Source organism: Thalia democratica, chromosome 8 (assembly GCF_965202585.1).
Source record: "Thalia democratica chromosome 8, ktThaDemo2.hap1.1, whole genome shotgun sequence".
Lineage (NCBI taxonomy): Eukaryota > Metazoa > Chordata > Thaliacea > Salpida > Salpidae > Thalia > Thalia democratica.
In genome coordinates this window covers 17,378,416-17,400,655 of record NC_139172.1, presented here as the reverse complement: position 1 = coordinate 17,400,655, position 22,240 = coordinate 17,378,416, and positions in this window count along the sequence as shown.

Here is a 22,240-nt window from a genome sequence, read left to right as displayed (position 1 = left end):
TAGTAAGTGGAGCTCTTTTTAAAGCAATTAAACTTCAAAGTAGCCATTTTATACCAGGGCTTAATTTTTATTACATCAAGGTTTCTTCAACTATCTTTCAAACGCCCCCTAACTCAAGGGGCCAGTTTAGGAAATCCTGATCTATATTAATTTTTATTTTTCGCACCGTCATAAATGTCTTAACTACATTTTCTTGGAAATCCGCTCACCTTAAATTAGTCTCTAAGTGGGTAAGGGAATGCACTTTGACAATTATAAATATAAGTTCGCAGCAGTGCTATCACAAGTTAATTTTTAATTATTTCTTTAACAGAATCTTTAAAACTCACTGCAGTTGATAATATTTTAGTTTTACTAACTCGCTAGACTATTGGGAGAGATATTTAGTATGCTTAACATTTTAAGCTGTTGCAAACCATCAAATGTAGAAAAAATCGAACACCACTTAATTTAGATCTAAATGAAACTCAATAAACTACAAGTGAACGATTAGTTGATAATTTAAACTAGCATTTAAGAAAGTGTTTACACGGTTTCCGGCAAAAAATTCAATAAATAATAGATGACATCGCCAAAATTTTTCTTTAGACTGTTGAGGAAGCTTGATTACATAAAGTAGCAAGCTTTAAAATTATGACTTAATATTTAGTTTAGAAATTTGTCAACTCTGAACATTAGTGTTTGAAAGCTACAATACAACTCTGAACTTTTCAAAAATGCTTCATTATGATTCACAAACTTGCGGCCAAAATTATCACGACTTAATAAGTAAATTTAAGGATAACATCTCCAAGATATCGTTAAAAATAAATTCAATTACTCTAAATCAGTGCTTCTGAAATAGGGTTCCGCAACGCCTCTCAGGGGTTCCGCGAAGCCTTTCGAAACTTAAAAATGGTTTGAAAAAAAAAATCATAAAACTTCAAAAAAAAATTGAAAACATATATAGTGATAGCATTCATTGATCTGCTTAGTGTGTATCTAGCGGTAGGATTTTTAATGAGTATTCATTATTAATAGGTGTCCTGGTTGCGCAAACTTTTGCAAATTTTTAAATGAAGGATAAAGCAGTTGAAGCTAAATGGATACACTATTTTACATAGAGAAAATTTGGCAACAATACATCTTCTTTCTTGTTTACAAGAAGTTCTTTTAGCGTCGATTAAGACTGTTAATTTTATAAAGAAAAGTGACACAAAGGCAAGATGTTTCAAAGACCTATGTAAAAGTCTAGATGCTGACCATCTGCGACTTCTTTATCACAACAAAGTTCGCTGGCTGTCGAAATGGCGGACACTGCTTCGTCTATTTGAATTAAAGAAGCACCTTTCTTAAAGATTAAGGGTCAGAATTAGTGAAGTTCTTTGAAGATGATGTTTTTTTTGGCAAGGCTAGCTTATCTCACCGTTATTTTCGAAGAGTTGAACGCTTTGAACTTAAGCATACAAGGGAAGCAAAATTCCATTTTTATCATGACAGACAAGATTGAGGCGTTTAAAAACAGATTTAACTTTTGGAAGAAAAAGGTTAGCAATGGTAATGTTGCGATGTTTCACTGGTTTGATGAGGCCCATGAAAAATGCATAGAATTTAACTTCTTTGACGAAATATACAACCACCTTGATCTTTTGTCTATAAATTTTCAACATTATTTTCCTTAAGGTGTTCGCATCGGAAATTTATGGATTTTGAATCCTTTTATGTGTGATATTGCTTTAGATAAGTAAATCTTCCCACAGATACAGGAAACGAATTGCTGCAAATATCTGAAGATAGCAATTTAAAATTGAGTTTCAAAGGGAAGGAGATTTTAGATTTTTGGATATGTGCAATTTCAGAGTATCCCGTCTTAGCAAAGCGTGCAGTAAAATTTCTTTTACCATTCACCACCACTTATCTTTGCGAGTCCGGCTGTTCGCATGTAACAAAAATTAAAACGAAGCAAAGGAACTGTATGCTGACTCTAACCTTATCTACCTATCTCCGTCTCAGTCTATCCAAAATCCAGCCGCGCTTGACATGCTTGTTGCTAAGACACAAGTTCAAGTTTCGCACTAAATATTTTTTATTTACTTTTCGTTAGGCATCTTACCCGTTTTTTTTAGTAATCTATGAATTCGATTAGGTTCATGTTCATTTCGTTATTGTTTGTAGCTCTCATTTTGTTTTTATTATGCAAGGAAAGATTTTTATGACGTTGCGATTAATCATGTTTGTTTTCGTTTATTTATTATAGGATCATAAAATACCGATTGCCTTTGGCGCACTTTGAGTTTGACTCGACTTAATATTATTACAATTGGCATGATTTCTAATAATGATATAGTTTTGCTAAAAAATTCGTTTTTCACTGAAATTCTTTTGTTTTTCACAGGAAATATTATATTAAACATTTATGTAAAATTAAAATTAGGGGTTCCGCGGAAAAGTTGAACTTTTGAAAAGGGTTCCGCCACTAGAAAAAGGTTCAGAAGCACTGCTCTAAATTACATTTTCATTACAACTAGAAAATAACAGAATTCAAATTAATTCAGAATTTGTTAATAAAAATCATTAAGAACCAAGTTCGTTGGAATATACAAAAATAACAATTTTTACAGAATGTACTTTTCTTTATTTAACTGACAAATCTTTCTCTTTGTTGAACAATGTCTTAATTCTTTTTTGTAGTACTTATTTTATATAGATTCCGTGAAACTTGCATTCTATCTAATACAAAAAACATATGCCAAACAAAATAACTTTTGTAAACAGTTGTTGTTAATATAAGTTTATCTTATCAAACATATTTTGAATTGGAAAGTAATAAAATATATTTGTTAATTATTTGGTTTCTTTGTTTTTAGATCTAACTAGTAGAAACAATTTATTTCCATTGCAATAAGGAAGTTTAATCTGTTGCTTAAATTATAAATAATTTAAACATCTGTGTGATCAAGGAAAGACTAAATTTTATTTTAATGCAGTGCGCTAACGGACATTTACTATAGTTTATTAAACGACAAAACAAGCAATCATAATAATTGGTCCTAGGACCTGTGGTACGAAAAAACCTTTCGGTTATCGAGTCGCATACCACGGATAACTTTTAACGTCTATGACTAATAATAGACTTAACGGCTTTCCTATTTTTGATTATCTTATTCTGAAAAAAATTAACAACTAAATTATGAAATTAGCACCTTAATTTGGTGGCGGTTAAACGTTTAACTTATTTAAAGTTGTTGTTACAATAATTACAGAGATTTTAGTTTTAACTCTAAAACCAAAAGACAAATTTGGTTATTTACTTTTTTAATAGCGATTTAGCCAAAAACAGTTGTTTTCGACCCTGCAGTTTACTATAAACACCCTACAATCTAAAACTAATAAATAATTCTTAATCAATAAACATATGACAACTATAGTCTGTGTTATAATTGATAAATTTTTCAATTACTGTTTTGATTAATACAAAAAAAAAATAACAATCATGAAAAATTTTGAAAACAACTTTATACTACAACCTAGTTTAGAAAATTAAATTTATATGAACTAAGTCTTAATATGTACATAGGCTAACGCTCTACAATAAAATTTTGAAAACAGTAGAAAGTAAAAGTATCAAGTTTTGTCAAAAATTCTTACAGCATTATAATAAAAGTCTATGTTTAATAGATTTCATTTAAAAAGTAAAAGTTTATATAAAGAAGTTTAAAAGTTTTTATACTTTTAAACCGCACTCTTTAATCTATTTTAAATGCAACTGATAACAAAGAACAAATTTTGTAAGAAGACAACTAAATTGAAAAATCTTTGTATAGTAAACCGTACGCAGTAGAATTAATAAACTAAAAAGCATATTTATACCCTTTAAGGAATACTTTCATTCAAGTAAACACAAACTTTATCTAATATCATTAAAATTAGGAAACTTAAATATGAAAACAAACTAAGTTTTTTTGGTAAAATAGTTCTATTGTTATTAGAATTTTGAAATAGCATTTATTTTTTTTATACAATTTATTCAGAAAAAGTGATTTTGACAAGCAATTTTAACACAGGTCCTTTAATTATTTTCATTCACATTAATACAAAATGTAAATTGTTCTTATACAAGCAGCAAAAATGAATAAAGTTCCAAAAACTTAACTTTTAGTTATTTTTTAATGTTTTCAATAACTAAAAAGAAAATTTATGTTTGAATTATGGAAATTTACTTACAAAATATAAAAGTTTTTCTGATCATATAACTTATTGTATGTTTTTTTTATAAATATTGTACATTAAAACATAACTGACACGTATACATTAAGATATACAAGACACACAAACTCAGTAGACCAAATATATTTCGAGCCGTTCTCATCAATAAAGTACAAATCTAACAAGAGATAATATTTTACAACCTTATATAATAACAAAGTAATCATAAAGTAATCAAGAGAGTAGTAAAAGACAAATGCAATTAGGAAGAATTAAATCACATAAGCTTACTTACATTTTAATTTACTTATAGTAAAACTATACATTAATATAATGACAACAATACGCTTTATAGAGTATTACAAAAATTAAGAAACAGTATAATCAAAACATTTTTGCTTACATAAAACAGCTTTCCTAATAAAATACAAGTAGCTTCTAATTTAATTAAATCGAAAACATTACTAGAAATTTTAATTATTTTAAATCTTTTAAGACTATAACTGTTTGATCATGTTGAATTATTTACCAAATGTTTTGCAATGGACAAACGTGTTAGATGCATTTAGAACTTTAACCGTTATACCATTCTTATTTTCTCCATAGTAAAAATTCACTGCACTCTTTTATGCTTTTTTATCCTTTTTTTTAGATGTCTTGTTGTCAATCCAATATAGCTTCCTTTACAACAGCAGCTGAATTAATAAACTACGTCTCTTGATTACGTTATAATTACTTGGTTACTATATAAGTTTTTTAAATCTTGTCTCTTTTTAGCTTTGTGTTCTACTGATGAGAATTGCTTGAAACATGTTTAATATTACTGAGTTTGTGTGTTTTGTATATATTACTGTATAAATATTGTTTCACTTCTATACTTAGTTTCATTGCTTTAAAAATTATTAACCAAGTATGTAATTTTTGCTTACAACTATTTTCTGTAACTATAATTTGGTTAGAAATTAAAATAACTTGGTCATAAAAAAGATTTTTTTAAAGTTTAGAAACTATCTGCTTATTCATTCTAAAAACAATTTTCAGCTAAAATCTATAATCGTGGCGTACCCACATGATTAAGGGATATTTACAACAACTATGAATATAAAACAGACATTAAAAACGACAATACAAAAATAAGTAAAACAATTTTGATTTGTTCGTTATCTTTCTCAGCCTTTAGAATAAGACTACTTTTATCTATACAGAACATTTAAAACTAACAAGAAAGATTTAAATTTTGAGGTCATCGTTTACTCTTACCACTCCGGAATGTCGACATTTAAGCTCTGCAGGTAACGTTTGCAAACTTATCTGTATCGTAGCTTTTATCGGCCAAAGTTACAAACAGCTAATTTGCTGTACAAAATATTATATAAGATGATCTTTTATCTACAAATGCATGTGCTGCTTTTCAACGTAATATCAAAAACAACACAGAAGTATTGTTAGTGGAAAATGTTTACCTTTGCTTGCGAATTTGAGAGATCACTTTTAGCTGCCATACAGTACATAACTACAGATAAAAGACAATATAAATAGCCAAACTGTATTGTTTACAGGTACTTTGTTTTTAGATATCTAAAACCCTTGCAAAAATTAAGCTAAAGTCTCTGAAGCTTCTTCAAGTAGTAAGAATGCACTTGATCTATGCGTCCATTAATCTAATTAACGCATTTCAAAGGTAAAAAAAACATATAAATTTTTTTATGTAGTTGTCGTTAAACTTGAATTTAGGTTAAATACATAGTTTTTGGTGTCGTTATTGTTTTAAAGCTGATGATAAGGCAAAACTTTTGTAAACGCAGCTTTATTTTATCCTACATTCAATTGTAAATGAATCAAAATATTTATTACTTTTTTGTTGTTGTGAAAAGACTCATAACATAAGAGGCTTAAAGAATTATAAACCACAAACCTTCAACAATCTTGCAAAGTTTTATTCCTACTTACTAGGTAGAAAATTTCAGTAAGATGATAATAGCTGTATACAAAGACTTATTTTGGTTTTAGGATTTCTCTGGCAGTTTTTATACAGAAAAATTATGTCAGTGATGGAACGGGAATGTCTAAATAATTTTCTCCCAAAATTTCTTTCGTAAGGCCTCCTTTGAAAAAAATAAAAATGCTATGGCACCCTCGTATAAGATTTCTCAAAAAAACTTATCTTAAGTACGCCTAAAACCTAAAAACTTTTGGCCCCGTACTTTCTAAAATGATCCACTTTAGGAATCTCTGGTCGAGTATAACTTCAAAACTACCCTTAAGACCTTTTTTTGCTCTTTGTCATTAACTCTAGAATATCTAATATAGGTTTCTATTTATGGCCTTATGGCCCTCCTGTGACCCCTTTGCAACTTATGGCCATCTAAGTTTTTTTTTTTATTGGGGCATATGGCTAACTTTGGCAAACTCTGATCTAAATTACTAGCTAACTTTTGTAGGTGAACAATACACTGAAAAAAATTTGCCGAACAGAATAAATTGATTGAAGTTGGATGTGCAACTCGATCGCGAGATCTTTTTGTGCACCCAGGTTCCTCGACAAAAGTTTTTTGAGCATGTTTTCATTTGTTCAATTGACTATGTTAATTCTAACGTGTTATAAATGACTATTTTTCCCTGCGGTTAGGCCCTTGTTGTATTACAAGTTGATAATCTTAGTATTACGCACGTGTGATCATCAGCAAGAAGTAGAGTGTTACGTAGGAAGAGTATTGAGCAGGTTCTGCACAAAATTAAATTTATTTTCTACTTGGTCAATTTTTTATTTCTAATTTCTATTTTTTAGACTTTAAGTTTGTTTTATACTTAGAGTTAGCCTGCTGAATGATATTTTAAGAAACACTTTATGATTTAGAAGTTTATACGACGCTATTATCAATTAATTTTAGCTGAAGTAAGTAATCAAGGGGTCGATAATCATGCAGCCTGGGAACATGCAAATAAATCCCTTGAATGAAAATTTCGAAATTTACACTATATGTATTGAGGTTTGAAGAGAAGAGCAAAAAACTTAAGCCTCAGCTGCGGCCCACGAATATTTTTAGTTTCAAAAATTACTCACGATCACTATAGTCTGGTGTTCCTTGAAGTAAATACATGTACCTGTCATTTAGGACGCCTTTTGAACATATCGCAAAAGTTTGTGCTCAAACGGCAGTGCGTACTTAAGAAATTTTGGTATTTATTTACCGACATTAAACCTAATATAAACGTGTTATGAGCCAATTAAGTTTACAGATTAGTACTTTATCAAATTCCCAAAAGCAAAACAAAAACTTTCACCACAAGTATAAAATTATTTTTTAGCTAATGGGGTTTGTAAATGTCGTTTGCACTGTTGTTTTATTTCGTTTATTTAAGTTTTGTATAACCTTTCAAAAATATTTTTATTCTACTGTTTTGTCATGGGATATGCAAATTTTATGTGCACTTTTGTTTACTGTCGTTAAATAAATAAACTATAATGTGTTTGTTTCAAGTATTGGATTTAATATATTGTTTATTAAACGAAAAAAAAATCGCTAAAATATTTGGTTTTAAAACCTGGTGTACTAAGGAACTTTTTGGTTATGGAGTCGTACACTGTTTGGATACCTTTAAAGGCCATTGTCCAAAACAATGACAATTTATAAGTTTATAACATTTTTAAGGATTCTTATTATATATTTTTTGGTTTTAAGAAAACAAATAGAGAGATCTCAACTGCTGGAGGAGAAGTAATGTATTTATTCTTTCAAAAATTTGTTTTGCAAACTAAGTTTCGGTCATAGACCTCGTCAGTGCTTAAATAAATCTAAAAAAAGATATGTGACAGTCATGGAAAATAGCATTTAAACAATTAAATTAAAATAAAAACAAGTTATTACTGAAAATAACTGGATACCAGAATGCTTTAACCAACTCAAATTTCAAACTCATATACTCCAACCACCAAAACAACCAAAGCAAAAAGAAACCAGCACGAACAAGAAAAACAATCTACTTCAAACTACCCTACTGTCAGTCAGTAAGAACCAATTTAGGTAAAGCTTTTCTGCAACTAATAGATAAACATTTCAGAGAAGATCACAAGTTAAACAAAATAATAAACAGAAATAATTGTAAAATTTCATGTAGCTGCATGAGCAATATTAAGAAACTAATCCAATAACACAGTCGAAAATACTTAAAAACAAGAAACGATGATCCAAACGAAACACTTTGCAACTGCCGAACAAAAAACAAATGTCCCCTTAAGAATAAATGTTTAGTTGAAAATGTGGTATATAAAGCGACAATCAAATCGGAAAACGAAACAAAAAACTATTTGGGCTCAACGGGTGGAACTTTTAAAAAATGATGGTACAACCATATTAGTGAGAGTGACTTTAAAAACTATAAAGAGAACGGAACAGAAATATCGAAGTATATATGGAAGCTTAAAAATAAGAACATTGAATTAAAATAGATTGGGAAATTATCCACCACATTGGCAAAGCAAAAAACCCACAAAGCATTTGCAGTATTTGCATATTAGAAAAGGTCGCGATCGCTAAAGCAGACAAAAGGGATAATCTAAACAAACGGTACGAACTCTTTTATTCCTGCCCGCACTTCCGAAAACTCCACTTCAAAACTTAAATTACTCATTATACAGGTTTTATGCATGCTTTTTAATTTTTGTAACTATAATTTTCTTAAAGTTAAAAGTTTTTTTTTTTTTCTAAATTATTCAAGCAAAATTTTCAAATTTTGGTAACTATTAGAAGCACAAAATTACTTAAATTTACAATATTCAAGTCACAATAAAATTTAGCTTGATTAAAATGCATCTTAACTTAAGCCCACTTATTATTATTAACCCTATTCTTATTTATTTGTAATGTTCATTGATTTTTGAATTTAACTAGAATTTAAACTTTGCCAAAAATTCAAACTTAGTACCATAATTTAACTTGTTTTGTTCTTAGGTAAAATTTATTTTAACTATAAGCTTTCATATAAAGTATTTGAGCGGAATTTTAAATTTTAATAACGATTAAAAGCACAAGATTGTTCAAATTTTCAATAATTACGTCACAATTAAAATAAGCTACACCAAATTCAATTAAATTTTAAGCTCATTTCATTAATTACACTTTTGCTTAAGCAATGTTTACTCTGTAAATTATCTAGAAGAAAAAAGAAAGCTACATACAGCTTTGACTATTATTATTATTGTTGTTATATTGATTATAAAACTTAGCTAAAAATTTAAATTTCTACTAAAACTCAGTCTTAATATTTAAATTTGATTTGTTTAGTTTCTTAAGTAAAAATTTTCAATAATAATTTGTTTTTAATTTAATTGTTTAAATGCTATTTACCATGACTGTCACATATCTTTTTTTAGATTTATTTAAGCACTGACGAGGTCTTTGACCGAAACTTAGTTTGAAAAATAAATTTTTGAAAGAATAAGCATATTTTTAAGGATTCTTTATTTTTTGTTTTATTTATATATAATACGGTATAATTGGTTTTGAAAAATACTACTTTTGAACAATTTCTTTTAGATTTTTTTTAGCTTAAAATTAAAATAAAAAGCTTTATTTTGAATACAGCGTTTTTATGCTAAAAAGTGCGTACCAGAGAAAAGCATACCTATGTGCCAGGTTATTGTAGTTAATTTAACATAAGTTTTAAGTCAAAAAAATTATAATCACTGATTTAAGTCAAGTATAAATAACATTAACAAACTTTAATTTTTTGTTAATGTAGAGTGATTTATAACAAAAAATATGATATTTATAAACGTTTTATGTAATGTTATTATCAGTTTTAATTATTCTTTTATTAAGAACTTAATTTTATTTTTTCAAAATTTAAAAAATTTTTGCTAAAATAAATCTTTGTGGTAAGAAAAATTTATTAAGCATAGGCTTAAGAAATACCTGTCTAATAGAAAGTAACATATTTATGTACAATAAATATAGCTAGTTTTTTAAACTTAAAATCAAAAACTACTTAAAGAATTTTCTAACGATCAGATACAATAATACTTTTAATTTATTTTTCATTTTATTTTTACAATAATACCTTTTTGTTTAGTACTTTTAACGGTCTTAGTTATTGTATACAAAATCGTTGCATTTTAAAGTATTAAAAACACTGGCGACTTGTGGTATTTTTATTAAAGGTGCGGAAAATTTATAAGTATGTAAAAAACCCTTTAATTTAATAGTCATTTTAATAAGTTTACTTAGATGAATGAACTTACAACAAGTCGTTTGTAAACGTTGCTTATTTATAAATTAATAGTTTTAAAATTTTATAAATATTGTTATAAGTTATTTATTTCTTTTGGTGAAGCATCTGCTCCAATGCTTCACCTTGTATGACACCCCTAGTGGTAATAGTGGCAAATAAATCAATTCATACTTTACAACAATGATCTATACATTTTTTAAGTATATTTTTAATTAAATACAAAAATAAACAGGTAAAAGTTAGCTTTTTAATTTTTAGTAGCAACCGTAAAACTTAAGCATCGAGAATTTTTTTTAAACTTTGCCGTAATAAAAGACTAATTATATATATTACAAAACATATTACTAGAAAAATATATGTTATACAAATCTTTAAACCTAAAAATGTAAACAGGTTAAATAAAAAATTTTAAATTATTGATATTTTAAATATATTTTTTATTTGTTGAAACTGACTTGATTTTTTTTGCTTTGCGTTTATAAATTTTAACTTTTGCTAATTTGCACTGAAACGACCAATAACACGAGTCCATGTGAAGCTCGCTGTTTTCGTCCATCAGGCAAGTTAAGCTACGATAAAGCGTTAATTTATTAAAACCAAACGTGTTTAATTACATCTAGTATTTAAGTACATTAGCACTGAGTCATTACTTTATAAATAAAGTCAAAAAAGCTCACGTAATCAATTACTTCATAACTCAATGTCTACGATATTGTCAGTTTCAACCTGATACTATAACTATTTTTAAGTTGCACTTCGCAGAATTTAACACTAACTGTTATTGGTAGTTAGTCTTACGGTGCTATGTTGTGTAATTAATTGTAAAAGCATCTCAGCTTTGTTGATATTGATAAAATGTTGATATTTACAAAAAACTATTACTTAAGGGCAATTTTTTATATTATTTTGTTGAATTTGAATGTCTAACTTTAAACTATCTAAGTATAAAAATAACATGTTATTTTAAACTAGTAATGTTTTGCATAATCGTTTTAGTTATTAAAATCTTTTAGTTACTCTTAACTAGAGTTGCAATAATTTGAATTATTGTTAATTTCGAAGTTTTAGAAGCTGTGGTTTCCTATATGTACTTAAATTATTATGCAGTTTATAATAAATCAAGTACAAAGTATGTAAAAAAATCATGCCTAGATAAAAAAACTTTTAAAAGGGATTTGGTTTACAGTCAAATTTTATTTAGTCACGTAAGTTAAGCAAAAGTACCAATGTTGCTGTTATTTTTTTTATTGTTTAACTAAGCACTTTTTTTTATTTTTGTGTCAGTCATGGTTTTCGATCTTGCAACGTTCGACTTACAGCTTTTTCACAACCGTCATTAGGACCCTTATGCCATCAGACCATTTTTTAATACTTGCAATGAAGTTTGTAAACTCTCGACGAAGAAGTTGATAAGCATAGTCAGTCACATTTATAGACAAATAAATACTATATCGATTAGATTTTATACTAAAAATTAGTTTCAAAAATTTTATAAGTCCTTTTTTAAAATAAAATTTTATAATTAATTTTCTGAAAAATTTTTACTTTTGATATGATCTACTAATTTGTTTTTTCTAAAAAAATATTTTAATAAACACTCATGTTTATGTACTAAAAAACAAAAAAATCCTTTACAAATAATTTAATTGCTTATATACTAAAAGCTGTAAAAAAATATTTAAAATACGACTTTGTGCAAAGTTTCGAAAGTAATTCTAAAGATAAGGTATATTGCTTATAAAAGTTGCAAAAGTTTTAGTATAAAGAAAAGTTTGTGAACGAAAAAAAACACGCTTAAAATACTTGGTCCTAGGACCTGGTGCACGAAAAAACCTTTCGGTTAACGAGTCGCACACCACGGATACCTTTTAACGTCTCGTCTAGGACAGAATTACTGTTTTACTGTTTAAGTCAGTTTAATTTAAGTTTTTTTAATTACTATTAAAGTTAGGTTAATTTTAAACAACAGTAAAGTCAGTAATTTAATTTTAAATTATTTATTGAATGGCCAAAAAAAACGCTCAATGTATTTTGTCCTAGGATCTGGAGCACGAAAAACCATTTGGTTTTCAAGTTCTACACCACGGATACCTTTTAAAGTCTTGTCACTATGTATAAGATAATTATTATGACGGATAAACAAAAGTAACAAATACAAAGTCTAAGGAACAATTTTCATTTAAAATATTTACAACGTTATTTAAAACAGCATAGTCTACTTTTATAATTTTGTAAATCAATTTTACTATTGAAAATCGATAAATCATTGCAAAAAATTGCTATGCTGATTCAGCTTTTGTACTGCAATTTAAAAAAGTGTGTTTTACACATGTAAATTAAAAAAAATTCTATTTGAAACACTAACTTTAAACTTATTTTATCTGAATAAAATTTCATCAAGAGCTCAGCAAGAACCAAATGTACTGTGGAAACCTCAACATTTACCAAGGCATTTGCAGGTATTTGCGTATTGTATTTAAAAGTAAAAATGAAAATGTGTTAATTTAAATTAATTTTTACAATTTTACTGCCGGCTTGTGTATTTAATAAATTACAATTTATGTATTTTACTTTATTAGCTATATTACTACTGAGAAAAAATCTTTAACAGCCTATGAAGATTTAAATAAAAATATCTGTCAATTTTAAATATTTTTATTATTTCCTGTAATTTGCAATGAATACAATAAGAATGTCTTCAACTTTTGTTGGCTATCAATTATGATAGTTTCTAGTTAATTTAAGATATAAGATTAATTAAACAAGATTTTTAATTTCAAAACTAATATTCATCCTTTAAGGGATCTACAGTTTCAATTTAAATCTTATTCAATTAGAAATATTAATTTTGGATTATAAATACATTTTATTTTGAGAAAAATAGATGATCTCAAGCTCCAAATCTGAGTTTATTAAATAAGTTATCCAGTAAGATATATTATGAGTTATATTTATTTCACATTTTATTGAATTTTTTTATTGTATTCATAAACTAAAAATTACTGATAATTAATACATAATATGGTTTAATCCTATATTTATATATCTAAATTTTATGAAGGTTTTGATTTTAATAACTTAAAGGTAGTTTCTTAGTTAAAACTACTTTAGGAAAGTAACAATTGATTTATATTGTCAGATCAGAAATTTTAATGAGTTTACCAGGGAGATTGATTATTACTTTTCAGAACTTATAAAATACTTGAGTGATTTCCTGAATAGTTATATTTAATAATTCAATTTTACTTTTGATTCCTGCTAAATACTTATGCAATTATTTATCTAATGTTAAAGTGCTTTTAATGGTGGTTATAACTTGGTATCAGTAAAATTGTTAATGTATGTAAGTACAGGGTTGCCACTTTACCTGGAAACCTGGAAAAACCTTGGAAAACCTGGAATTTGACAATTTAGCCAAAAATAACCTGGAAAAACCTGGAATTTGAGAAATTTTGAAAAAAACCTGGAAAAACCTGGAATTTTTAATAATTTTAACATTTTCAGTAGTAAAGCGATTTGACACAAAATATCTATCTTTTGTTTAAGATTTTTTTGTAATCATCAAACATTTTTTTTATTAAAAAACACATTTAAAGTAACTTTTAAATATCTTTTCAATGTTTTTTTACTATTTAACATAGTTTCTTATGTATAAATTAACTTAAAACTTCAAATAGACCCAAAAATGTGTACTTTTGAAAAACCTGGAATAAATTTGGAAAACCTGGAAAAAATTTTGAAAAAACGTGTGGCAATCCTGGTAAGATCAATTTCTTTATATATTATTCCTGTATTTTGCTTGATTCTTAGTAAATTGAATTGATCAAATTAGGACAATTTTGTTTTATATTAAGGTGCTTAATTGACTCAGATTGCACAGGGAGTAAAATGTATATTTTAAAACTTTCTTAATTTTTATATTATTTATAATAAGGGTTGTCACAAACCTATAATCCTGGAAAAATCTGGAATGAAATTTTCAAAAAATAAACTTTGTTTCCTGAAGTGAACGAAAATCACTTAATAACATGGACAAACCTGGAAATTTAAACAGTTTTCTCACGTGAAGCATTGAACAGGGTTTCCAAAAAACCTAGAATCCTGGTAAAAACCTTGAAAAACCTGGAATTTGTGCAAAAATAATTTAAAACCTGGAATTTTGATCAGAAATTACTTAAAACAAATAAAGTTGTAAAATGTTGAGTTGTAAAATTTTGATTTGACACAAAAAATCTATATTTGTAATAATCAAAAAAATTTTATTAAAAAACACATTTAAAGAAGCTTTAATATATCTTTTCAAAGTTGTTAAATTATTTAACACAGTTTTTTACCTTTTACTTAATTTTATACTTTAAATTGACTAAAAACCTTGTACTTTTAAGAACCTGGAAGAAATTTAGCAAACTTAAAAAAAGTGTTCAAAAAATTTTGGACAACCCAAAGCTTCCAGTTATTCTTTACAGCATTTTAAAATTTGAAATAACCTTTGAGATATAAGGGTCAAAGTAAAAGAGTTGAGTAGGATCCTCATGGGGGAAGGGCAAATAAAAAATTAAATTGAACTATTTCACTTTAAATCTATTTCCTCATTTAGTTTTTGGATCAATTGCATATAAATTTTACAAGTTTTTTTTTGAAATTTCAAACAGTATAAAGTCAATTTTTTTAATTATAATCAATTAAAATTGAAGTTGATCGTTTTAAGTTTTGGTCGTAATTTTAATTTAGTAATTCACTTTCAACTAGTTTTTTGTAATATTTAAAATTATTTTCTAAAAATTTGAAGTAAATTACTTAAAAAATGAAGGATGAGACAGAATTTTAGTTGTTATTTCAAAATTCTGATGAAATCAGTCAAGAAAAATTTACATATGATAGATACAGTTGTATCAGGTTTTTAAAAAAACTGGTTATATCTCAGAAGTTAATTGAATCTAACTTTTTTTTTCTTTTGTCATTACAAATATTAAATATACACTTATAATTGCTATAATTGCATACTCTATTATTTATACTTTTCACAGAAAAAAAAAGTTGACAAATTACTTTCTGAGATATTGTCAATTGTGTAAAGAGTTTTCAACACAAACCTATGAAAAACTTTTTTACTAGCTGATTTTCTCAGAATTTTGGAAAACTTACCAAAAATCTATGCTTTCCTTCGTTTTTTAGTCAATTATTCTCAAATTTTATTTTAATGTTACTTACATTAAAAGGAAAAAGATCTTACTCCAATAAAAAAAAATTATAATAATTTTTCTTTTACTCTAAATTAAAAAAACTCCCACAAAGAAATGTTTATTATTTAGTTAAGATTAAACTGAGAAATTTTCAGAAAGTTTGCTTGAAAACTGTAGGAAAAGATAAATTTTTAATGAAATACTAGTCTTTTTAATTGCCTTTTTATCTTGGTCCTTCCATAAGGAACCTATTGCGCTTTCTGACTTTACCCTCATACCTCAAAATTAATCTTGAATTTTACAAAATGGTAAAAAAAAATAGTAGCTTAGTCAAAGATCTTTAAGATGAGGTCAACATGTAAAAAACGTGTATATCCCTATGTCCTTGTATATTTTGTTCTATTAAAAGTATCTTCTAGTTGCTTTATAAACTCCAGGCCACAGAGATCACTAGTTTTTTAATTAACTTTTTCTTGAATTGGTTTTTAGTTGGTTGAGTTTTATCAAAGCTACAAATTACTTTTTACATAGTTTTAATATTCTAGCTAATTTTTGAGATCGCCCATTAAATTTGGTGAGTACATTCCTAATGGATGGAGAATACTAAATTGGTAAATGAGTTAGAATCATTAGAAATTCATTTTCTACATTTTTTGGGGTAGATAGCTCTGCATATTGACATAATCTGACCCACCAAAAAAGTGGCCACCTCTATACAATTTTTTCTAGGTAATATAAAAATTCATAAAAATTTGGATATAAGTTAGTTTTGTAAAAATTTACTTAAAAATTCTATAAAAAGTGATTTTTATTATTGATTTTCTTCAAAGTTTGAAAAAACTAAAAACGTTTTTTCTCATATTTTACAATTTTTTAGCATGGTTGCCACACACCCAGGATACAATCAGACAAATCAGGCCAGTTAATAATTTTTTAATATAAAAAACTCATAATAGTTATCTTCTCGATTTTAAATGAGATTTTATTGATTTAGTTTCAATATTAAGTTAATTATTATTTGTTGATTTAAAGAACCTGAGTTTTATGTAATTTTGTAAGGTTTAAAAATTTATCTTGAATGATTCTATCAACTTAGGATGACTCAAGACTCTTTAAGGCAGACTTTCTCAAACTTTTTTTTCATAAAGTCTCCTTTAAAGAAAGTGAAGAAGCTATGACACCCTCTGACAAAATTACTTGAGAACTACCATTAAATATGTCTAAAACTTTTTTCTCTTCATCATCAGCTCCAAAATATCTAGAATAAGTTTCAAATCATGGCTTTTTGTCTCCCCTTTATACAGCTACGGTCCCCTAAATTTCTGAAATTTGACATAATATTCAGTATAATAACTTTCAAAACTGCTTTTTAGCTCTTCGTCATTAACTCGGAATATCTAGTGTAAGTGTCTAAGAAATTTTAATTAAATATGATTATTATATTCATGCTTTTAGTTATATCCAAAAGTTATGAGACAATCCAAACTTAATAATTAATCTTATTCTGTATATCTGTATTAATGCATGCGTTAAAAAAGGAAGGTTGTTCAAGTAAGAGGAGTGAATTCATATTGTTTTGTCGACATATGAAAAAGCTCCTCTTAAAATACAACAAATTTTGAAGTGTTTTATAGTCACTTAACTGTTGTTTTTGTAAATTTTAGTTGTTTGATTATTTAGATGGTAGATCAATTTTTGTACTGAATATTTGTAATGTACAATGTACAATGTTCAATTCTTACGTCATATTGTTTTTGTTTTTTTGTAAACTTTTGCATCTTTGTTTACCAAAGTGCTTTTTATTTTAGATTTGAACTGGCTGAAGATTAAAGACAATCTTTTTTGTCTTAATGAAACATATGTTCCAGTATTTTTAAAATCGTACATTTCAATGAATTATTTAAAAGCCCTTCAAGTAGGCTCAGTAGAAGGTGTTCAAATTTGAATAATAACCTTATTTTATAATCTATATATTATATATCTTTATATGTTCAGAAGTTAAACAAATAAATTGTGCAATGATTGATGTGTAAAAATGCTATTAAATTCAAGTAAAATCTACTTTTGTTTTGCCTTTTCCACCATCTTTCACCCTTTTCTAGCTTTTTATTATAATATTGGCCAAGGTACTTGAAGTTTCTTTAAACTGATAAAAAAGTTAGATTAAAGTATAATTTAGGTTAAGACAAAAATAAAGAAATCTTGAGTTTTAACCAATTTGTTGTCTTCCTTTTCATCAGCATTCTAACACTTAAAACAAAAACAATTATAAGCTGATAATATGAGTATTAGAATTTCACTTAATTTAGAAAAAATGAACTTATTTTATTTAACTACATATGTTCTAGCTCTACTTGAAAAACGTTATTGGTAAATTTTACATTTTACAAATCATTGGCTTGCAAAAAGTTTGTATGAACTTGAGTTTTACTAATATTAGTTTTATAGTTTTTTTCTTTATCAAAGTAGGAATATTAATTAAAATAAAGTACACACTTTCTTAATAAGTTTTTATTAATCAATACTTAGTTTTTCTACCTTTTAGTAAGTATTTGTTACTTTTTTATATTGCGCATATTTGATCAACAATTAATTTGTTTATAACATTGCTACCCTATGTGGGAAAACTAGAAATATTTTTCTATATATTAATTTTGCTGTTGTGTTATAACAAAATTTACTCTTAAAAATAGTTTCTATTGATTATTAGTTAAGTATAAAAGTTATTGATAAAAAATAAATTAAAGTTACAGGAAATGTTTTTAATGATATTAAGTGTTTGGAATGTTGTTTTAAAACTTATTGAATATTTTTATGCAAAGTTTTGACTAGTTGGGGCATTGTTCTTGAAGTACAAACTAGTGTTTACAACTTTGAAATCAAATTTTTTTATTTAAAAAATCTTTTTTATGTTAATATTATGATATTTTGGTATACTATCAAAATCCACCAGCATTCGAAATCAACCCAGTTTTTTAATAATTTTTTTATTTATTAGTTTATTTAATAAATTTTTTTAATAATTTAATTTATTTTTTATAAATTTTTCACTATCACTATTACCCTAGACCTTGCCTTTAATCTGTAAGTAGTTCTCAAATTTGACTGAGTGGGTTTTGATCGGGAGATTTTGATTGCAGGTTGATTTTAACGTGTCTTAATGTTTTTAAGTATTCATTCTTAATTAACAGAGTTTTTTAGTTTTAAAATGAAATTAATTTTTATAAAATATATCAATAACTCAGGCCGACTTCATCTAGTTAGATTTAACTCTGGTCGGTTTTTGGTCACTCTTGCTGTTTACTTTGTTTTTAATAGTGGCAACCTTGTCCAGTAAGTTGACCATTTTTAATGTTACAAAACCTCAACTTATCTATAACCTATAGTACAGTGTACCCTCGCTTATCTGGTCCTTGTCATTCTGATAATCTGACCGGTTTTAGTCAGAAATTGTATTAAATTTATTTAGTTAAATCAATGTTCAATTATTAAATTTAATGTTTCAAACTCTTTTCCTAAATTGATTTCAAACTGAATCAAAGTTTTGTATAATTTCTTTTTTCTATTTTAGTTATTTGGTATATTGATAAAAAATGTATGTTTTTTTATGCACTGCATGAAATAGAATAGGTGGATTATTAACAAAATCAAATTTTTGTTCTAATCTGGCCTAAGAACAAATTAGTTCAGCTATAATTAAAATGAAGCATACTCAACATGGCTAGATTAGTTAGGATGCACCGTATCATTCTTTTTTGGTTAGTTTCTTGAAAAAGTGTATGTCATTGCAGTAATCTAGAATCTAGATTGCTTGTAAATTCCAGTACTTGATAAAGACATTTTTCAAAAACAAATTTATAAGTCATATTTTATTTATTAAAGTTTTAGATTTTCTAAAAAACCTCATAGGTTGCCACAAACTCATTCTGCTTAGTATAACTCTTGCTAGTTTTGATATTAATGTTTTAGTGAAGACAGAAGAAATCAGTATAAGATGAAGATTATACTATACAAAAATATTTATTACTACATTTCATCGCTGAGAGGATTTTCAGCTGCAAAGCTATAATAAAAAAATGTAAAGAAAAAATTAAAAAATATTAAGGTAAATGCAATTAAATTTATGTAAAAATCAAGAAAATTTTGGAAAGTATGCTGTAAAATTTTTGTTATATATAATGTTAATTGGGTTGATGTACAAAAATAAATAAAAATTCAGGTGGAAATTCTGAAAATTATACAAATAAAACATTTAATTTAGATGTTGTTATAAAATAGGTTTTTATGGTTTAGTTTTGGATTATATTACTATGCAGTAGAAAATGGCTTTAAAAAAAAGGCTTATCAAAAAATTTAGTGTGGCTCTTACACAAAGGCTATTATCGTAAATGTTTAAGCTATTTTTTTACAAAATTTATATTCTTATTCAAATTTTTAAATAAATAATTATAATTATAAATTAAATACAATGTAGAAATTTTTGTACCCAATCATACATGCAGCATTGAATTGGAAACAAAAACATTTATGATAATAGTTTACAAGTAAGAAAGTAATTTTTTTTTCTAATTAGTAAAATGCTCACTCATAACATGTTTGGACCCTTTATATAATCAAATTTAATTTATTAAAAAAAATAAAATCAAAGTACAGTATCTTTCCTCTTGAGTACATACTTAGTTGGTCACTTGTCTTGATGAGTACACTTTTTTGGGGTGTGTTCAAAATTTAACATAAAGGGAAGATCAACGTGCATAAATTTTCTCAAAGTATGAGATTTTTTAAGAAATACTAACTAAATTGCCACACAGTATTTAAAAAATAAATTTAACGGTTAAACTATTAAATATAGCTTGTCAAATCCTTTATTTTCTGTTGATTTTCTGTTGTATTATAAAAATAACTATTAAGATGGAATTGAAGTTAACTTAATACAAAACCGTAAACAATTTAATGAGTTTTATTTTTCATTATTTATCCCTAAGTTATTGAAACATTCTTATGTTTCTTTGTTTTTCGTTCTAATAAGTTTCTTAGTTTATCAATAAGTAATAAAAAAAATATTTTGATTAAGCTACTTGTTGTATTTTACTACTTTACACAATTCGAAGTAACTATTGAGATGCAACAAATGCAAGGATTCTATAGGTTTTTGGCAACACTAAAAACATCATATGGTTTATGTAAATGTTTAAGCTACCTTAAATCCTCTGTACTTTGTATTGTACTAAAATATGCATTAATGTTAAAAAAGGAACGTTTGTATGGGATAACTGCATTAATAAATGATACTCCTCACACCATGTGACGTCAGTGTTGTACTGCTAGGTAAAGCAGAAAAACCTAAATTTAATGACTAAAAAGACTGTTTTATTAAATAACAATCATCTCTCATAGTTTGAGTAGTTGTTCAAATTTTATTTCTATTTTATGAAAAATTAAAATTATCATATGTTAACTAAAGTTTAAGAAAAGGGGATGTTTTGTTGAAATTTCTGACCAAAGTTTTCAAAAAGTTAACCAAGGAAATTAAAACCAAATGTATAACTTGTAAGAAAATTGGAAGAAGAAAAGTTTTTAATTACTTTTAAAGTAACAAAAAAAAATTGACAACAGAAAATTTGCCCTTGAGTTTTACACATAAAATTCAATTTAAATATTTTATTGTGCATGTAAGCTGTAAACAGGTTGCCACTTTACCTGGAACCCTGGAAACCTAGAATTTTTATCAAAAAACCTGGAAAAACCTGGAATTTTTAATAATTTTAACATTTTCAGTAGTAAAATTTCGATTTGACACAAAAATCTATCATATAATTAAGATTTTTTGTCATCATCAAAGTTTTTTTATTTAAAAACACATTTAAAGTAGTTTTACAGTATGTTTTCAATGTTTTTATACTATTTAGCACAGTTTCTTATACAGAAATTAAATTAAAATTAAAAATAGACCCAAAAATGTGTACTTTTAAAAACCTGGAAGAGATTTGGAAAACCTGGAAGAAATTTGGAAAACCTGGAAAAAATTTGGAAAAAACGAGTGGCAATTCTGGGTAAAGTACCTGCAAATTATTGTAGTCATCAAATAATTTCTCGTTTTTAAATTAGCTGTGAATGAATTATTATTTTTTGTTGTAGTTAAATTTTGAAATTTTGACTATTTTTAGTGACAGTGCCATAATTTTTTTTTTTTGTATAAAAACACTAATATATCCAATCATATTTATTTAAAAAGAATTTTTTCAGAAATGTAAAAAATATTGATATGGTTCACATCAATATATTAATACTTATAGGTTCAGTAAAAGAGATGGTTGAGTATTGAAATGGCAGTTGAAATTTCGATTATTTAAAATGTGCTTTTTGTGACAATTCCATAATTTTTTTTGTATATAAGTACTAATATATCCAATAATATTTATTCAAAATGAACTTGTTTAAAAATATTGATATGGTTCACATTAGTATAAAAATGTTTTTAGTTTCAGTAAAAAAGATTGTTGAGCTCTTTATTTTTCTATGTACATTATTAATAGAGCAATACATACTTGATTATATTATTTTATTTTATATAACTTAGTGTTTATTCTTTATTTGTTAACAATGTGTTTCATCACAATTGCATATATTTGAACAGCTTT